This window comes from Microtus oregoni, unplaced genomic scaffold (assembly GCF_018167655.1).
Source record: "Microtus oregoni isolate MIOR12 unplaced genomic scaffold, Mior012 000067F_ref0000223, whole genome shotgun sequence".
Lineage (NCBI taxonomy): Eukaryota > Metazoa > Chordata > Mammalia > Rodentia > Cricetidae > Microtus > Microtus oregoni.
The window spans coordinates 286,973-307,992 of record NW_024543974.1 but is presented as its reverse complement, the minus strand read 5'-3'; the positions used below and the strand labels follow the sequence as shown (position 1 = coordinate 307,992).

At 46.0% G+C, this 21,020-nt stretch overlaps 1 pseudogene; it reads left to right on the top strand.

Annotated features, from left to right (window-relative positions):
• Nucleotides 1-7,458: 7,458 nt before the first annotated feature.
• LOC121440455 lies at nt 7,459-19,087 on the top strand (annotated as a pseudogene).
• Nucleotides 19,088-21,020: the final 1,933 nt, after the last annotated feature.

Here is a 21,020-nt window from a genome sequence, read left to right as displayed (position 1 = left end):
TGCAGAATGTCTCATAGACACTTTCATAAGTCAGGAACCCCGAAAGATCATCTCACCTTTAGGCAAGTTCAGCAGTCCTCTTTCTGAGGGTTCTCTGTGTACAGTTTATGCAATAGTCCAGGCAAGAGCAGTTTCTTGTCCAAATGGCTATCAAACTCCATAAGGATCCTCTTCGATGCCCATCTTCCTCTTGAAGTAGATTGGTGCTGCCAGGATCAGAGTATCTCATTGTCATGAAAAGTCCTAAGTTATTAAAACATTTAAAAATGCCATATTCTGTAATCTTTGAAAAATATGAAGAATGCCTAACTAAAATATATCTATGTACATCTAGAAAATCTTAACTAACATGACTACAAACTTGACTATTATGATTATCTATTAACAACCTATATACATTACATTTTTAAATGAACTACACAATCACAATACCTTAATCAAGATCAGAAACACATATACATATAACAAAATTGAACTTAAATTTAAATCACTAAAACAAAATCCATATCAATGTAAATTATTCATACCTATATCATATCCCCCTTTAAATGTAAAAGAACATTTATAAACAATATTTGGGAATATGGGCACAGTTATTTCTCTCCAAACTGCTTCCTGCTGAATGGGGGCGTTGTAATTTAGGTCTTTCATGGTATAACCTGTGTGCTAGATTCATCTCAGTCAGCAGTCAAGTGAAGTAATTTTTTGAAAGTGTTCACAGCAACCTTTCAGGAGGGCGTGGTCCATCATACCATATTGGGATAGAAGCAATCCACAGGATCTCATCCTCTGTGAAAACAAAAGAAGAAACTCTTTTCCAAAGTATCATATCCTTAGATCCAAATTCTGAAGTCAAGGTATTTTTAAAATCTCTACGTTGGATTAGTTCAGCAGCATTTATAAACAAATATGTTTTAGCAGATGTTGCTCCTTCCTCACCATTAAAACAATTCAAAGAGAGCAAAATAACATACAGTATCAAGATTTTCTTTGTATTTTCCATCTTTGTGCGGCTTTATTTTAACCTTTATTTCATTTATTTTTACTTTTAACTTTTTGCTTTTTGAGACAGGCTCTCTGTATATCTTTGGCCTGGAATAACTCTGTCGACCAGGCTGTCCTTGAACTCTCAGAGATCCACCTGTCTCTGCCTCCCAGGCATTGGGATTAAAGGTGTATGTGGGAGGTCCTTCCACTCCTCCAGGCAATAGTAACACAGAGAAACCCTGTCTCAAAAAAACAACAACAAAATGCTAACTGTTTAATTCAGTTTCACAAAGATCTCATTCGGGTCTTGGATAGATTGCCTTAGTTCATTCATTTTCTTGTTTAAATTTTCTATATGGTTCATAATTCTTTTTAAAAGGACTGAATTATCTCTCAGACATTTCAGCTACTTCTGTGATTTTTTTTTATTACATTGAGAGATTAGGACTGGGTCATAGTTGGTAGTTGTGCCACAATCTTAGTTTCTTTTCATGTGTTGTGAATCTTCTGAAATGGGTTTATCTTCCTGTTTTCACTTTCCCTTCTTCCAACTTCATTTGTCTATTTTTTTGTGAGTCTCCCTAAAAACATGTATATACACAAAATTCAGCTATGGAGACTGATGAGGCTTGATGTTGATTACAGGTAAGGTCACTGAGGTGATCTTGGTTAAGAGACACCAGGACCGTTGTTGTGAAATATTTTACTAAGGTGTGTTACATTGACTTATGCTGTGGAATATTAGTTTAGTGATGCAAAAATGTGTTGCATTCTTTTATGTTGCATTCGTTTAACTCTATGAAATTGTGTTACTTTACTGTCTAAAACAACTGATTAAGCTAATGAAGTACTGAACAGCCAATAGCGAAGCAGGAGAAAGGATAGGTGGGGCTGGCAGGCAAAGAGAATAAATAGGAGGTGAAATCTGGGAAGAAGAGATCAAGGAGCAAGAAAGAGGAAGAGAGGAAGACTCCAGGGCCAGCCATCCAGCTATACAACAAGGCACATACTAAGAAGTAAAGAAAGGTATAGAGAAATAGGATATGTTAAAAGCCCAGAGATGAAAATACATGGAATAATTTAGGAAAATCTGACTAGAAACAAGGCAAGCTAAAGCCAGACATTCATAAGTAAGAATAAGTCTCTGTGTGATTTATTTCAGGGCGATTTCCCCCAAAAGAGTAAAGACTAAAAACAACCAACTACATTTCAGTGTTTCAAAGTGGGCCCAAATTTCCACTTAGGCCTGAGAAAGCTGGGAAAGAAAAAATAATTAATACATCCCCTTTAAGAAACTCTGCCTTAGATATCCTGTCTCAAAAACACAAAAGAAAAAAAGAAAAAAAAGAAACTCTGCCTTACAGAAGAGTACTTAAACTGCTTTTTCTCACACTAAGTAGAAACAAATAAAAAAAAAACTAAGTAAAAACCTGTCACAGTGCAACCATCAGCCTTCTAGAGATCTGGGGATCAAATGCAGTTTCTGGTCATACACTTGTGACTGGGCTTTCACAAACCAAGGAGTAGGTAAAGCCATCCGATAAAGCCGCATGGAGGACCCACCTGTAGCTTAGCAGTTTTAAGTTTCCTCACAAAGGTCAAAAAAGACTAGAGATACGCAGTAAAAGAGGTCCAAATCAAAAAAACCTCCAAACAGGTTCCAGGGTGTCTAACAGTGGCATGGGCTTAAGAAAGAAAAGAAATTGGGTATTGAGAATTGTGGAAAGAAAGAAATAGTTTAAAGAAATAAAGTCTTAGAGAGTAAAAGTAATTTTTTAAATCCACATAAAATGGGAAGTAGACAGGGAGTCCTGTGTGTCATTGTGTTGATTTTGAATGCTTTGATTGCTGATAAATGACAGCTGCTAAGAGACCTGGACTTGAAATAAAGCATTTTTTTTATTCCATTTGACAAAACGCCTATTAAACCAAAATGCAAATTGCAACATACAATATCAAAGAATATACACTACCATTCCAAAAAAGTAGGAATTGGGGGGATACTGAGGAAATAGTTGACCAAAGCAAGACCGAAACCTAACAGGGCAAATTCTAAATCCTGTTGCTCCATGTCTGATGTCACATGCTTACTTAGGTGGCTCGACTTTTCCACCTTTGCTGCCTGCAACATATTTCTCTCTCTTGGGCTGATTCCACTCCCTGTCTGTAACTCTCCTTGGCATCTGGCTCACAGCTCTGGAATCTCCAAGTTCTTAAGATCTCTAACTTCCAGGCTTCACCTTCACAGTTTCACTGAATGGCTTCTCAGGGCCTCCATGTAGGGACTCCACTGCCAAGCACCTGGCCTACCTCAGCTGCTTTCCTTAACCACAGAAGATTCTTCAACCTCTTCTTGCATACATCCTTCATACTGTAAAGTCAGAACCACAAACCACATGGCAAATACTGCCAAGTTTGGCTGCCTGGTTGGGGTAGATCTTGGCCCCATTATTGAATTATTTTTGTATAACATTTGATTTGTTGTAAGAACAAAAATTCCTCAGCCCTTTTCCTTTCTCAGGATGAAAGCTCAGCTGGATGGGGTCTTGCCCTGAGGTCACCACTCCCTTATTCCATTTTGAATCAGGATTCTTCCTATCTTTTTCAGCACAAGTCTTATTTCCCATATTCAGTTTCCTCAAACTGTATATTTTGTGTTTCTTTTGGCCCCAATTGTTCTTTGTCACCATAGAACTCTTCAAGAGTGATTACTAATAACCATGCAACAGAGTCAATATTACGCTGTCTTGAGATCTCCTCTGCCAACAAAATTAATCTAAAATTTTTCAAATGAGCCTAAGGCATTTTCTTAGGATGAGGGCAAAAAGCAGCCACATTCTTTGCCAAAATATCACAATAATAAATGGTTTCTAGTCCAGTATCTAATGCTGTTCCCCTCTGAGACCTCATAAACTGGGCCTCCATAATTTACATTTCTCTCAGCACTACTGGCTTCCAAGCTCCTGTTAGGACGGCCCATTAAACCCCACTTTCTGCATTCAACCACTTTCCTAGCCCAAAGTCCCAAAGTCTTCCACATGACCCCCTAAAACATCATGATCAGACTTGTCACAGCAATAACCCACTTCCTACTGCTGTGACAAAACACAATGACCAAGGCAACATATAAAAGAAAGAGTTTAATTGGATTTGTGGTTCTAGAGGACTTGAGTCTATGATGGCAGATTGAAAGTATGATGCATGCATGTGGCTGGAGCAGCAACTGAGAGTTCGTATAACTGATCCACAAGCAGGGGGCAGAGGGTACTCTGAGCCCTTGAAACCTCAAAGCCCACAACCCCAGTGGCACACCTCTTCTAACAAGGCATACCTCCTAATTCTTCCCAAACAATTCCAGCAGCTGGAGACCAAGCATTCAAATATATGATCCTATAGAGGCCATTCTCTTGAAGGAAAAAAAACTAACACAGGCTGAATTGATGTTTTATTTATTATATCATTGGTTGGTTGGTTAGTTGTTGTTTTCAACAGACATGCTTTGAAGCCCTGACTTGTCTGGAACTCATTATATAGACCATGCTGACCATGAGCTATCAGCTATTGTCTCCTACCTCTGTCTCTCTCTCAAGTATTAATACTAATCTGAGTCACCATGCCTACCTGTGATTTAAATTTAACAAGAACACTTGGGCCTGTACAATTGCAGGAGCCCACTAACTGGTTATGATGATTTAAATGAAAAATGTTCCCCATAGGCTCTCGTATTTGAATACTCGGTTCCTAATTGGTGTCACTGTTTGGGGGAGGTTTTGTTGGTGCAGTATTGCTAAAGGAGCTATGTTGTTAGTAGCAGGCATTGAGATTAAAAGCTTCATGCTGCTTCCAGTTCATTTTCTCTGCTTCACGCTTGCTGTTAACTATGAGAGCTCTCAACTTCTTGGTCCTGCCATCATGCCTTACCACAATGATGGGCTCTTATCCCTCTGGAACCATAAGCCACAATGAACTCTTCTCTTCCATCAGTTGTTTTTGGTCACTGCATTTTATAGTGTCTTTGTGCTCTATTGATGTGATGAGACACCAAGACTACGTCAGCTCTTATGAAAGAAAGTATTTAACTGTGACGTCCTTCCATTGTCACAGATTAACTCCGTCATCATCATGGAGGGGAGCACCCGTGGCACGCAGACAGACAATGGTGCTAGAGAATTTTCTGAGAGTGCTGCACCCAGATCTAAAGGAAGCAGGAAGAGAGAGAGAGAGCCATTGGGCCTGTCCTGGACTTTTGAAACCTTAAAGTCCACTCCCAGGGACACACTTCTTCCAACAAGGCCATACTTAATCTTTCCCAAATGACTAAGCATTCAAATATATGACTCTATGGGGGCAATTCTTATTCAAACCACCACAGACACCACCAGAAAAATAACACATTAGCTTCAAGTATTATTTCTTCTAACTAACTCATTCATGAAACCTGATACAGAAGTTTTGCATGTATCTCAGTGAATTATTTTAAGGGCCAACAAGATGACTCAGCAAGTTAAGATGCTTTCTTACAAGCCTGTTGGCCTGAATTTGATCCCTGGAATGTACATGGTATGAGAGAATCAACTCACACAAATTTCAAGAGCTGTAGCTTAATTCTGCTCTCTGGAATTGGGTGGGGGGGTGAACTTACTTCAGACTCACTTGTACTAGAATAGACCAGAATGGCTGCCCAGGCTCTTTGGAATGGCCAAGGCCAAAACGGGGGGTGGGGGGATAATGAGACAGGGTTTCTTTTTGTAGCCTTGGCTGTCCTGGAACTCACTCTGTAGACCAGGCTGTGTTTGGACTCACAGAAATCTGCCTGCCTCTGCCTCCCAAGTGCTGGGATTAAAGGTGTGTGCCACCGTGCCAGGCTCCTAAAACATTTTAAGTTTCCCTGATTGCTTCAGGAATATGAATCCTGGAGTGGCCACAGCAAACAAGCAGAGCCTGTAAGGACCTGACTCCCACACGCAACTCTAGAGATGGGAGTCTAAAGTCAGCGTGCACCCCTTCACAGGGACCGGGGGAGGACCCTTCCCAGCTCTCCTAGCAGCTCAGGGTGACCTCATCTCTCCATCTTTAATGGGGCCAACCTCCACAAGAATGTCTCTCGTGTGCAGCCACGGGCCCAGGAGTCAGGAGGTGCACACATATTCCAGCAGCCCCAGTGAGAGGGCATCTCTTCATTGAAACCCTCAGCTGAGGGTCCCTGGGTCCCTCCCAGCCTGTTCCAGGAAAGGGACTCCAAAGCAGAGCTTGCTTTTGCCCCCTTATGCTCTCCACTCTTCATTGCCAGAAGCATCTTTGCTGGGGGGTCCTAGCCTTCCTCCTCAGCCTGGAACAAAGGACAGTAGGATCACGGACTTGCAGAGGACTCCTTGCCTTGGGTTTGGCCTGGTCAGCTTTATAAGGGAAGATACAGCTCAGTTCCCAGCAGTCGGGGTTGGGAGGCATCAGTAGAACCAGCAATGTGGTTGATTTTCCTTATTCTTTATCCTTTGCTCTTTGTCATAATTTTTTCTTGGAAGATCTCAAAACTGTCCAAAGAGAAGTGTCCAAGTCTAACCCTTGGGTTTCCACTATGTAGATGGTGATCTGTGGGGAAATGGCATTCCTAATGGCCTACCCTGGGGGTCTGGCTTGTTGACCACATAGAGTAACCAGAGAAAGTCCTTGTGCTCAGTAGGGCACCTCCACTTTTTTCACTTCCTCTCTTCTCTCCATCTCTACCTTGCCACCTCCTAAATCCCCCTTCATGCCCTATACTCCCTTTCTGATTCTTGTCCTTCCTGCTCACAGGCATGGTCTTTAATTAGGAGACCATGGCCCGGCCACTTGATGCTAGCAAAATGGATGGATGGATGGATGGATGGATGGATGGATGGAATGCTCAATGGTCTGATCCATGAGAGGTGCGTCACCAATGATATGGGGTCGACAGCTTTTCCTTTGTCTGCTTCAGGACTATGATATGGTGACCATTGCAACCTGTCTGCTTCAGAGTAACCCAGACGGAAAACGGAAGTGTCCCGGGTGCGTGGGGTGCGAGACCAGATGCCTGAGTGGGGCGGGAGCAGGACAGGAGCGGGCCCAGAGCCGGCCGAACCGCCCTCCTGCAGCGTCGCGCATGCTCTGTGTCCCCCTTTGCGCCCGGTTCCCACGCCGCCGCCGCCGCCGCCCCCCCCCCCCCCCCCCCCGCCCCGGCCCTGACTGCTTGCGCACCCTGCTCCTCCGCAGCAGCGGCGGACCTGGCTTATGGACAGCCACGCAATACAAACCTCCTGAACAGAGGTGAAATCGACAACAGTTTGAGAGCTTTGAGTTTTGCAGGGGCGCCTCCCGGGAGAGCTTCTCGGAGGCAGCATCCTTAGCCTCGGTTCTGCCCACAGTAGGGTTGCAGAGGGAAGACCAAACCTGCGTGGTGCGCAGGTACGCAGGCAGGCTGGAAAAGAGAGGCGCTGCGGGTCGCGGGCCCATCTCAGCAGCGGTGCGGAATGGTGGGCACAGGTGGCTGGAGGGTGGAAAGTGGAGCGGTGGCGGAGGTGTTTGGGGAAGCCTTGGGCTGTGGGCCAACACTGGAAGGACTGGGCAGGGTGGCTCGGGAATGCCCCTTTCTAGCGCCTCGGGGAAGAGAAGCCGGCCTGTCTGGGCTCTAGGGAACTGAAGCCATCTTTTTACGTTTCTCTCCTGATTTTCAGACGCTGGTACGGGGTCTGGCACAGGAGCATTGCACTGCTGATCTACCCAGGTAATTTGGGTTTTGCACCCCTGGGTGTGGGAACTCCTCCAGGAAGGCTCAAATTGTGTGATCATGGCACTGTTACACAGGGGTGCCTGGCCAACAGTCCGCAGGCACAATCCCTAAGGGCCCCCACACTGGGACAGGACGTCAAAATCCTGAACTTGTGGCTCTTAGAAGTGGAGGGTTGTGTGTGTTGACCAATGCCCAGCGTGCTTCCCCCATTCAAGGGAAGAGCAATAAGCTTAACCAAGCCAATGCCTAGGAAGGTAAGAGCAGAGTGAGGTGGGAAAGGGGGTGAGAGAGTGAGCAGAGCTGAACAGGGAACTGCAGTCGTGCTAGGATGACTAGTTTCGTCTATCAAGGATTTGCCAAGACCCATTATGAGCTGGGTTCTTACAGACTTCTCTGAGATCTGTCAGAGAAGGAGATGGCAAAAGTCTCTGCTCTATGGTTGGAATTCTAGTGACAGCACAGACCATGAATCATAAACGGCTTAAAATGGTAGCTGCATAGGATGAATGAAAGATAGTAGGAGCTGAAAAAGGCACAGTTGCAAGCTTAGGTGCTGTGACTAGAAAAGGTGATGAAATAATAAGCCATGTGCTTCTGTTTTGGAAGAATATTCTAGACAGAAGGAATAGCTGGTATGAAAGTCCTGAAGCAAGAGTGTTCTGACTCCTGAGAGGCCAGTTTGACTACAGCTGAGGGAGGAATTGGGAAGGGCCTTGTGAGTTTACTCTGAGTGACAGTTTTGGTAAGGCTGTGGGCAGAAAAGGCCAGGATCTGACCCACCTATTCAGAGGATCAGCCATGGTTGGCCCTCTGTCTAGGCCAGCCTTGGTTCCCGCCTCCTAGAACTAAGCCTGGGGCCTGTAGTCACAGGGGAGACCCCTGAGGGCTTTGGCAGGACAGGCTCCTCAGATGGCCCTCTCTGGCTCTTCTACCAGGTCAGGAGGGAGGGCAGGAACAGCAGGTGGGGTGGAGAAGAAGTATTTGGGAGTCTTGAGCTGCTAGACCCCAAGGAAAGTTCCACCCTAAGTAACCTACACCTCCCTTCTTGTAGATAGATGAAAAGGCCCCAAATCCCCTTGTGATGTAAATAAGGAGGATTCTGAATGTTTTTCTTGCTGATTATTTGGTGGGGTTAAGGTTTCTTTGTCTGGGAAAAGTGCCCCACCTCGTGGTAGCCTGTAGGATGGTGCTCTGAGGCTCTGAGCACCACACGTCCTGGCTTCTCACCCTCCTCCCCTCCTGCTCCTTGCAAGCAGGAGTTGGGGGAAGCTGGTCTGTGAGCAAGACCCCTGGCAGGACCAAAGCCTAGGGGAAGGGGTGTTCTGTCTACAGGCTGATCTGTTCCCTAGATGATCGCCCTGAGACCCCAACCTACTGTGCCTCAGGCAGGCCCAACCTTATATGGGGACAAACCTGAGCTTCCAGGCTTAGAATCACCTTTCAGCTTGTCCTGTGTTCTGGAGGCCCACAAAGGTAGTCAATGGGAGGAAGATGTTTTCCAGTTCCACCAAGCTTCTTCCAGAGCTTACACACACACACACACACACACACGAGCATGCGATCGAACAGACTGGAGTTACATAGTAGTTACCTGGGATCCCCATGAGGTTTGTTGTGTCTTGGCAAGAGCTGAAATCATGCCTGACTTTCAGGGGGTAGGTCTCAAGGACAGACAATGGTGTGTAACCCCCTTGTGTGACTATCACTTCCAAGGGTCTATCCTTCTACAGGTAAAACCATGTCCATTGGGCCTGACTCTAAGGACAACGTAACAGAAGTGTACCACCTCAAATGTGGGGAGGGATGGGCTGAAGCAAGTGGACTTCTGACTTCTCTGAAATGGATTGTGTCAGCATGGTGCCATTATGGTGGGAAACAAACCCGCATTGTTTTTGTTTGGCGTGAGAGAGAATGCACCATGATGCACACAAGATCAGAGGACAATTTGGGGAAGTCGGTTTCATCTACAGATTTGCACTATCATATGTTTTGTTTGATTAAAATGTGAGTTCCAGAAATCAAATCCTGATTGTCAGGCTTATATGACTAGTGATTTTACCTGCAGAGTCATCTCCCTGGATCATGTTTGGGTTTTTTGTTTGTTTGTTTATTCAGTTGATTGGTTTGTGTTTTGTTGTTTGCTTGGTTTTGGTTTTTCGATACAGGGTTTCTCTGTGTAACCCTGGCTGTCCTAGAACTCTCTCTGTAGACTAGGCTGACCTCGAACTCGCAGATCTGCATGCTGCTTCCCCATAATCATGTTGTTTCTTTAAAACTATATATATATATATTCAAGACAGGGTTTCTCTGTAGCTTTGGAGCCTGTCCTAGAACTCACTTTATAGACCAGGCTGGCCTTGAACTCACAGAGATCTGCCTACCTCTTCCTCCTGAGTACTGGGGTTAAAGGTGTGTGCTACCACCACCACCAGGCTTAAAACAGTAATTTTAACCTGAAACACTGGGGTCATCTCCTCCACACTCTTTTGGTGTTGTAGTGTATCAATAATGAAATGCAGATGTAACCCGTGGACATCCAAATGATGAAGAGAACCCCTTTCCCTTCTTATTTGTGTGTATGTGTGTACGTTTTTGTGTGAGATTTCGGATGCATTTCTATGCAGGGAGGCCAGAAGTCTATGTAGGGAGGTCTTAGCTGGTTGTTCTCTACCTCAGGTTCCCCTTCTTGGTAAGTAAGCACTTTATCAACTGAGTCATCTCCCCAGCCTCCTTTCCCTCTTTTTTTTGATGAGGCAAAAGTCACTTACCATAAAAGATACCATTTGCAGGGCTGAAAAGATGACTTTATGGTTAGAAACACTGGTTGCCCTTACAGAGGGACCGGATTCGATGTCCAGAACTCACATGGCACCTCATAACCATCTGTAACTGCAATTTCAGGGGATCCAATGCCTGCTTCTGGTCTCTGTGAGCACCAATAATCCACTGATACACAAACATGCATGCAGGAAAACACCCATACACATAAAACAATAAAAATTTAAAAATTCAAACTTAAAGGCACTATTTTAAAGGAAACTATCCAGTGCATGCAGTGCACTCACTGTGCTGCTCAGCCTGCATCTGGTCCGAGAGCATTTTCATCGCTTCATGAAGAAACCCCTGAATCCACTACGTCATTCTTCATATCTGGGCTCCCAGGCCAGCTTTCTAGCTATGAATTTGCCTCTTTCAGACTCAGTATATTCTATAAAGATTTTGAGGGAGTTCACTACACAGTGACATTGTACCACAATAAAGGCAGCAAGAATTCTCTTATTTGCACCCCTGAATGAGAGAAAACAGCCACTTGGGACCACATGGAGGTGCATTTAGGGACAGGGAAACTGTTAGGATATCTGTGCATAACAGGAATTGGGCCAGTTCCTTGTGGGGTTGTAGGAGCCATCTAGTTTTCTGGGATCTAGTCCCTGATTGAGAACCTGATAAGAAAGCAGCAGGGACAGGGTGAGTATTTAGTGGCTGTAAAGACTGAGACCTTATAGGATGTGGTAGGAATGGGGGCTTAGCAACTGTCTTTAAAAGACAAAGATTTTAGCCACAACTAAAAACTAGGTCAAGTCAGCTCTTGTGAAATGTCATTACATCATATAAATGGAATCAAAAAATATGTGGCCGTTTGTGTCTGGATCTGGCATTTTTAACTTTGCAAAAAATCCCCAAGGTTCGTTCATGTTGTAGCATACGTCATAATTTCCTTCCTTTCTAAATACAAATAATGTTCCATTGTTTATATATACCACATTTTGTTTATCCATTTGTCTGCTAATGGACGCGTGGAGTTTCTGCCCCTTGGCTAGTGTGACTGCTATGAATGTGTGTATATAGGTTTTTAGTGTAGACACCTGTTTGAAATTATTTTCAGTATGCGCTCAGGAGTGAAATTGCCTGGCCATGTGGTAACTGTGCTTAACTCATTGAGTAACCATTCAGATGGATTTGTTTTCCTTGTGTTGCGGGAGAATAGGCATTGAGTGTGTGTATGTTTCCATATGAAAGGACATACACACATGGCAGCGCACGTGCACATGCATATATATATATATATATATATATATATATATATATGAAGGCCAGAAGTAGACATTAAGTATCCTCCTCAACAATTCTCCACCTTATATATGGAGAGATAGTCTCACTTAAACCCAGGGCTGCTCAACTGAGCTAGTTAGTGTTAGCTAACCAGCTTGCTCCAAGGATCCCTGTCTCTGTTTCCTGTGTACTGGGATTACAGATGGCCCAACACACCCACCTGGTATTTGTATAGGTGCTGGATATCCAGTCTCCATTCTTGACACTTGAACTATAACCCCACTGAACAATCTCTCCAGCCACAAATGGTGTGTGTGTGTGTGTGTGTGTGTGTGTGTGTGTGTGTGTGTAATATGAGTGTGTGCTTAAGAGTACAGGTTCTATAAAGGCCAGAGTCATCTGATCTCCTGGAGCTGGAATTAGAGATGGAAGTGAGCCATCTGATATGGAATTGAACTTTGGTCCTCTGGAAGAGCAGCAAATGTTCTGAACCACTGAGCCATCTCTCTAACCTCTTAAATGATCTTTTTCGTGTGAGTCATAGAAAATTCATCAGAAGCCAGGTAATGGTGGCACACACCTTTAATCCCAGCACTCAGGAGGCAGAGGCAGGCAGATATTCATGAGTTCAAGGCCAGCCTGGTTTACAGAGCAAGTTCCAGGACAGCCAGAATTGTTACAGAGAGACACCCTGTCTCAAACACCCCTACAAAAAAGAAACTTCATCAGAAATATGACTTTATAATTGGTCAGTGTTGATTGACAGTTCATCAAGGGATCTGGGGACAGTTTAAATTTTACATAAATATGTGGCTGTCCTTGTGTTCCCTAGACTCCATCCCTTCTTCTTCTCTCCTGTGGCCTTATCACTGGCAAACAAACAAGCTTTAGTTGCCCACCAGGCATATCAAAACTCTTTCGAGCCATTGCCACACTGGACTTCCTCCTGGTTTCTCTGCTGCTCCACTCAGGACTCTCAAGTCTGGTTGAACAACATTCTTGAAATGGTCATTTGCCTGACAAGCTTCTATACTAACTGATGCACAGAACTCCGAGGCTAAAGTAAACTTTATCTATTCTGTCGCCCTTCAAGCCCTTGGACTGAGAAACAACTTCCTGCTGTCCTCACCCAGTCTCGTTGCCTGTGTCCATCATCCCAGTTCTTAGCAACACAAGCACTACTGACAGAGAGCCATGTCCGGGACTTTTATTGCCTGTGTTCCCTTGCAAGCACATTGCCACCCTCAGCCTACCATCGCCTCATCAGAGTGCCCCCACTCTTTTCTTTCTGCTCACACTCCACTGTGCCTCACAGTGTCCCACTCTTCTCTTTCTGCTCACTAGCAGCTATCACTCTGCGCCTGGAAGTTGAATTGTGTGTCTGGAGGGTTTTTTTTTTTTTAACATGAACCCAGACACTAAAGGAAGAGGAACCCATAAATGGAGCTTCCAGGAATGTCTGGAAACTTGGAGGGACCAGAAGAAAGAGATTTAAAAAATGAAGGAAATGAAGGGGGTTGCAGAGACAGCACAGCCTTTTAGAATACTGGCTGATCTTCCAGAGGATTGGGGTTTGATTCCCACTACCCACGTGGTGGCTCAAAACCGTCTGTAATTCTGGTCCCAAATGATCTGACACCTTCTTCTGGCTTCCTTGGGTACCTTGGGTTATATGTATGGTACTTAAACATACATATAATTAAAATAAAATAAATAAAAATAATTTTTAAAAGAAGGCAATGATAGAGAAAGAGCATGCTCTTTTGGAAGGCTGGAGAGGGCATATGAGCAAAGTTGGTATGTGATCCCTGGATTTTGGCCCACTCAATGGGCCAAAATAGAAAAGCATGAAAGCTAAGTTTGGGAATGTGTTGAGGACTGAATTGCCTTGTGTCTCTACAAAATGATCGCTTCATGTCCCATCCCCAACTTCCTGGGAAGATACCTTTACTTAGAAGTCGGACTTTGGAAATGTAAGTAAGGTTAAAATGAGACCATATTGGAGTATGGTAGGCCCTAACTCAATGAATAGTGTCATATAACACTAGGGAAATTTGGATCCAAGTGCACATAGAGAAGACATCCATGTGAAGATTCAGGAAAGCTTTGGAAGGATGCAGCTACAAGTCAGGGATCACTGGATGCCACCCAGTGGCTGAAAGAGGCAAGAAAAGCAGCCTTCAGGATGAAAGGAGGACCCACCCACCCCCAGCACCTAGATCTCAGGCTTTCAACCTGCAGAACTGGGAGAAAATATGTATGTGTGGTTTTAAGCCCCCTGCAGCAGGTATCTTGTTGCAGTGGCCCCATCAAGATGTAAGGAAAGTGTGGTGATCTGTAGCCTAGGTGAAGCTTCCAGAGTGAGAAAACCCTTTGCCTTGTCCTCCAAGGAGGGCGCAGAAACTGGCCTCTGGGAAAGAAATTCACCCTTTCTTTGGGACATACCTCATTCACACACACCACAGCATTCATTGTCTCACCTTGCTACTCTCTGGCAAGAAAAATAAAGCAGGTTTTGAAACAAGCTGAGGGTGGCTGCACCGAGCCACCCTGATCTCACTGACCCTCTTCTCTCAGCCTTTCAGCTGTGCCCTCTGTGGTCCGAGCCCTGACTATGGCAGCCAGTCTTCTGAGAGCAAAGCCCAAGGTAAGTAGTCAGCCTCCCCCTTACTGTCCTCGAATTGCCCAGAGCAGTTTCCCTCTGCTGCCCTGGATGTCTCAGGCCAGCAGAATGCTTTGCCATCCCCGCCGCCCCCAACCCCTGTGGCTTGCTGCTTTCCTGAGTTCCCTTTGCTAGGTTTTCAACATCTGTCTGTTCCTCTTTCCTGTGGCAGTAATACTTGCTGCTGACTCTCTCCTGACTGCTGAACTCCCTTGAGGCAGGGGGATTGCCATGTTTTACTGTTTTCAACTAGACTTAACCTGGAATTTAATTCCCTACTACATAAATTGCTTGTTTTAGGTACCGATATCTTTTGAGGATGTGTCTGTGTACTTTACAAAGGCAGAATGGAAGCTTCTGGATCTCAAACAGAGGAAGCTCTACAAGCAGGTGATGCTGGAGAACTACAGCCATTTGGTGTCAGTGGGTAAGTACCCTACCATGTACACACACCCAGTCCCACCTACTGTCTCTGGACTCCGATTCTGAATTTTTTTGCTTGTTGATGGCTATGAACCCAAGAATAAGTACATTTTTTATTTGACCCATACCTTGTAGATCAACTGTGGTATCAAAAAGAATAATATGGACTTGTAAATGTTCAGGATAAATTCAGTAATGACCTTTCAGACTTATTTTGCACATAAAATCATAGACTGCCCAAAAATTTCTTTCTATTGATAAACAGATGCCTATTATACAGGAATATTTACTTGCAGAATTTTAGACTCATTTTATTTTTAACAACAGATGTATTTGACATTCAACTTACTTTATAGAAGTTAGCAACATCTTCCACTGCCTGTGAGGCCCCTTGCTAGGGCCAGGCAGTGCATTTGGTTTCCAAGCCTGGAGACATCTAGGCAAGAGCCGGGGCAACTTCCAGCCTGCTGCTCTCTTCTTTCTTCAACATGCTCCACGCTCCTGTGTTTGTGCATCTGTTAGAGGATGTCCATCTTGCCAGTTCCAGGCAAAACCAAGATTCACAGGTTGTGTGGATGAACTCAAAAGCACCAGGAAGTGAGTGAGAAGAGTAATGAGTCCCAACTTCTTCCTCTAATGAACAGAGTCTAAGCTGGGGCCGTCCTCTGTTCTGGCATCTTTCTAGCTGAGATGGCTCCCTGGCTGGCTTTGAGTTGGGTAAGGATTTGTGAGAATCAGCCCTCTTCCATTTTCTTTCTGACTCTACAGACCACCAATGTCTCATCTGACCGAGGGAGACTGGTTCCTTCCCTGGGTTCTCTTTGACCATCAAGAGAAAGTTGGGGACACATCTTCCCATAAAACTTCTGGAATTCTCACTTGAGTTTTATTGGAGAAACATGCTGCCCCCAAGCACAAGACAAGGGATAATCTTTCTTGGCTATACTTTCTGAGGAGGTCTTTGCTCTCTGAAGACACAGGCTGAACTCTGTTTAAAAATTATTCTGTCCAGCCAGGCGGTGGTGGCACAGCCTTTAATTCTGGCACTCAGGAGGCAGAGGCAAGCGGATCTCTGTGAGTTCCAGATCAGCCTGGTCAACAAGAGCTAGTGCCAGGACAGGCATCAAAGCTACAGAGAAACCCTGTCTCGGAAAAAAAAAAATTTGCCCTTAGCTAGAAAGGTGCTGATTTTCTTCATTTCTATGAACAGGGTTTGCTTTCTCTAAGCCTAACCTGGTGTCCCAGCTGGAGAGAGGGGAGAAGCCCTGGATTGCAGACAGAATGGGGACTGCAGCAGCATCCTGTGCTGGTGAGCAAGGCACCCTCAGCCAGCTTGCTAGTGGCAAGGGTAAAAAGTAAGGACTGGCCTAAGGAAAGTGGCATAGATACTGAAACTTTGGGTGAAATGTCCTCTTTAGTGATGGGTGTCAGCCTCCCTTGCTGGGGATGGGTGAAAAGAGACTTTACTGCCCTCTAGAAAGAGCAGAAGCTCTCCCTTCTGCCTGACTGATGTGTTGTTGTTATTGTTGGTGGTGGTGGTGTTTTATTCTGCAGTTTCTTGATGGGAAAATGAAAGAGGGGGAAGCACTATGAAAAAAAAAACCTGAAGTGACAGTTTGTGGCTCTGTCATTACAGGAAATGGGATAAAGAGCAAGATGCTGACTTCAAGGCCGAAACTTTTTGGAAGAGGGCTCCTCGGAGACACCTCGGGATCCATGGTGCGGAGACGTCCTCACGACTTCAGGCCAAATTCCATTGTAAGGTACCGGCACTCCAGAATCGCAGATAAACGGTATCTCTGTCAGCAGTGTGGAAAATTCTTCAGCCGCAGCTCCAATCTCATCAAGCACCGGATCGTCCACAGAGGCGAGAAACCGTACAAGTGCAGCGAGTGCGGGAAGCTGTTCCGGCGGAACTTGGCACTGCTGGAGCATCAGCGCATCCACAGTGGCGACAAGCCCTACGAGTGCGGAGAGTGTGGCAAGACCTTCACGCGCAGCTTCAACCTTATGAAGCACCAGATCATCCACAGCAGCGAGAAGCCGTTCGTGTGCCGAGTGTGTGGGAAGGTGTTCCGGCGGCGCTTCGCTCTGCATGAGCATGCGCGCATCCACAGCGGCGAGCGGCCTTACGAGTGCGGTGAATGTGGCAAGACATTCAGCCGCAGCTCCAACCTTATCGAGCACCAGCGCACCCACAGCGGTCAGAAACCCTACATCTGTCAGGAGTGCGGCAAAGCCTTCAAGGGCATCTCGCAGCTCATCCACCATCAGCGCAGCCACCGCGGCGACAGGCCCTTCTCGTGCCAGGAGTGCGGCAAGGCCTTCCGCGGCCATTCAGGACTTAGCCAGCACCAGAGAGTGCACAGCGGCGAGAAGCCCTACGAGTGCAGCGAATGTGGCCTGGCCTTCGGTCGCCGGGCCAACCTCTTCAAGCACCAGGTGGTGCATGGTGGGGTGCATCGTGGCCGCTTAAAGGGACCCCACGGGTCCCAGGAAGCCGGGGAAGGCAGCTCGGCCGAACCCCAGCTCATTGACCAATGGCCAATAAGAAGCCCCAAGTGTGTGAGCGCTGCGACCAGGTCTTCGAGAACAAGTTGCTGCTGTGTCGCCATTTGCGCATTCATGACGACGAAGATGACAAGAAACAGAAGTCGATTACTGTGAGTACCTCAGGTTCGGAGGAGAGGTCGCTGCTCAGCCAGGATTTGGAATCCCAGCCCGCAGAAGGAAACGACAGCGAAAGCAGTGAAAGTTTCCTGTATGCCGAGAAGGCCCAGGGCCCATCCTCACCTTGAGGCCAGAAACAGGGCAGCAACTCAGAATGGCAGGGTAGCCCCTTTCCCCAGTGTGAAACAGAAGTAACTCAGAAAGACAGGGTACTCCCCACCCATCCACCCAATGTAATCTGCCCTACTCTTTCCCTGATGAGTTGAAAAGTAAGGCTCCCTCCCTAGTCCTGGATGATCCAATTGATACCTAGAGGTTGCACAGGAAGGCTCCTCAAAGAGCCTAGGCAGGGTACTCCTGTGTGTGCTTGGGTGAATGAGTGCCTGTGTGAATAGGGTCTCCAGGGCAGCAGATTTGCATAATACAGAGTTGGTCTCTACCATTCACAGGAGAATTGCTTGATGTGGTTGGGAAAGAAGGAGCAGAGTCCAGCCAACTCTAAGCACAATTACATTGAAGTTTACATGGGAATTACCCGTGTGTCCTTTCTCTTGTTAATGTGTTAGTGGGGGTGGTTGTCTCCCGTTAAGAGTTGTTTGTGTTTCTAGATAGAATATACTAAAAGCACTTTATTCCATTAAAAGTTTATAAATTAGCCTGCTGTTCTGAAGCAGAGTAGACTGTCTGTGAAAACTTGGGCCTTGTGTATGTGGCCCTGCTGCTGTTTGGAGGGTCTGTACCAAATCTTGCAGAGAGGTTAAGACCCAGGGACCCTGAATGTCTCCTTTTTGGGAATGGAGCCCCTTTTTTCTGGTCCCTCTCAGGAACAGGATCTAAGTAAGACCTGGCAGCATTTGTACCCCCACCACCCTGCTGGCTTCAGTCTCCTCCCCTCCCACTCAGGGAAGGCCACATTGGCCATTCCTATCCCCTGCCCCAGTGCCTAAAGCTTCCAATTTGTCTGCTAATCCCTTTCAAGCAACCACTGTGTGGTGACAGCAGGTTAAGAATTCACACTTAGGTGGCCCCTGTAGTGAGTCTGGCCAGACAGTTATCTTTAAGATGACATTTCTTAGCATATTAAAGTTGCCATTACTTTGATGTGCTTTTATTTGGGGATACCATTAGTTGAAAATGGAGATTTTTGTTATGTGAGAGTGTTGGAGAATTTATCTTTTAGAGAAATTCCTCACACAGAGGGCGTAGCTCAGAGATGGAGTATGTGTGCCTAGCAGACTACAGGCCCTGTGTCCCATCCCTGCCCCTCCCCCAAGAAAAGCTTGGACAGGAGGAAGGGGCCTTTCCAACCCATGACTGATGCGCATGGTGGCAAACCTAGCCCTGAATGATGATGTAACAACCCCCACCTCCTTTCCCTTAAGCCTGGCTGGCTCTTTAGAAGGCACTTTACTGCAAAGGAAGCCAGTGGCAGTCCTATTCCACCTGTGCTGCCCCCAGGAGACCTGTCCCTTGGCATACTCAGCTCAGCATCCTGGGTAGCAAGCTACTTTTCAGCCCTCTCCTATCCCAGAGGAGAGAAAGATTTTGTCCCAAAGACTGCCTGGGGGCAGTTTTTTGGTACAGGTGAAGTGGAGGCAGCTCTTGTACACTCCAAGAAAGAGTGGTGGCACCTCTCCTGCCAGCTGAGTGACATTCAAAGATAGCTGTATCCTGCCAAGAGAATATGGGCAAACCTGAAAACCCAGGATGCTGGCTGGTTGGAGCCCCAATCATAAGAATATACACGGGGAGGAGAAAGAGAGAGTGAGAGAGATTGATTTTATGTATATAAAATGTTTTGTGTAAAGCCCCAGTTTGTAACTTGCTGTTATCTCTGTGTCCTACAGTAGATCCCTGTCTCCTTGTCCTGTGATTGTTCTCCTGTCTGTGAGCCTGCAGCTGCTCAGCCTTGTGTCTGCAGTCCAAGCCCCATGCCTGGGTACTAGTGAAAGAGCCTTGCTCCCTTGATCTGCTGGGTTTGAGTTATGTAGTGGTTGACTTCAGTGGCCCATGGAAGCAGTTCAGAGTATGCGTCACTTTGGTTTCCCAATAGAAAAAGAAATGCTAGGAACAGTGTCTTTTTAAGTCCCTGTAAAGTAATTGCTCTATCTACTAGGCCTCACGCAGAGCAGGTGCCCACAGTGGGAGGCTCTGTGCAAGCTCTGGTACATACTCTTGGGTGTTCACTTCTATGGCTCCAGGAAATGAATGAATGATGCCTATCTTCTGAGACAGTCACCAGCTTCTTTACCCAAGGCTGAGTTCTTAGAGGAAGGGTCATGTACAGGCATTTTCAGCAGGAAGTGGGTCTGCAGGGAGAGCTGTAGAGCCCTTCAGAGTGGGGACCCTGAAATGCTCCAGGGTCCCCACTTGTTGCCTACATACATAGCAGCAGAGCTCTTGGTCCGTTTCCTCCTTCAGTTCCTGTTCCTAGATGTTTTCAGCAAGCAAAGTAGTGAGTTCTCTCAGGTATGCTAATCAGGTATGCAAAATGAACAGAACATGTTTCTCCTGGAAGAAAGTCAAAGTCACCAGAGGGACACTTGTGCTTTTCCTTGTTTCGTGCCTGAAGCCTGTGCTTCATCCCTCAAACTGGATGGGGAATGGGGCTGATCGTTCATTTGTGTGTTTTGAGGGGCAACTAGATTATAAAAGCTTAAACTATCAGAATCCCTGCTGTTTTCTAGTTCCTCCTCTTCCTGTCCCCCACCAAACTTTACCTTTTTGTCTTGTAAAAGACTTTGGCTGCTTTTCAGGTGCTGTGGGGATGGCCTAGCAGTGTCCCAGGAAACTCATAGATGGTCGTCTCGGAATTAATTTATCATGAGGTGGAATTTTCAGCATCTTTGTTGGGTGAAAAGCTGACAGCTACTTGGAAAGGGGCTCCCCCATGTGGAGAGGGCTTAAAGTAAACAGACAGGTAGTGGGTTCAAGGTTACAAGCAAAAGTCAACTCTAACCTAGAAAGAGCCGAGTGATGCTACAGTTATTGGGGAGGGCTTGCTTCCCATGTGGGAGGGCCTGTCTTAGTCTGCCCAGGGTGCAGGCTTTTCACAGGGCCCCCTACTGCAACTCTGAGACCAGGATTGCCCAACAGGCTCCTTAGCAGAAAACTTCATCAGTCTCCGAAGAGGCCACAATGCCTGCCTTCTGGTTGTTTCTGCTACCAAGTTTCAGGCAGCATGAAAGCACCCACCTTGTAGCTTTCCAGGCAAGGAATAGAATATAGGGATTTCAGGTGTGTGGGGGTGGGGGGGATTGCTGAAAAGTGCCTTGGTTGGGAGTGGGGAGGATGTGTATTAGGGAAGCCTAGAATGCACACAAGACTAGGACAGTCCTGAGTCAGGAGCTCAATTACTGTAGAGTATGGAGCACCTAGGATGCCATGTGTAGGAAGCCAGACCCTAGCTGGTTCCATTTGAGGAGAACTTTCCTAAACGAGAAATGAAGTCAGCGTTAATGAGAACTGCTACGGGGT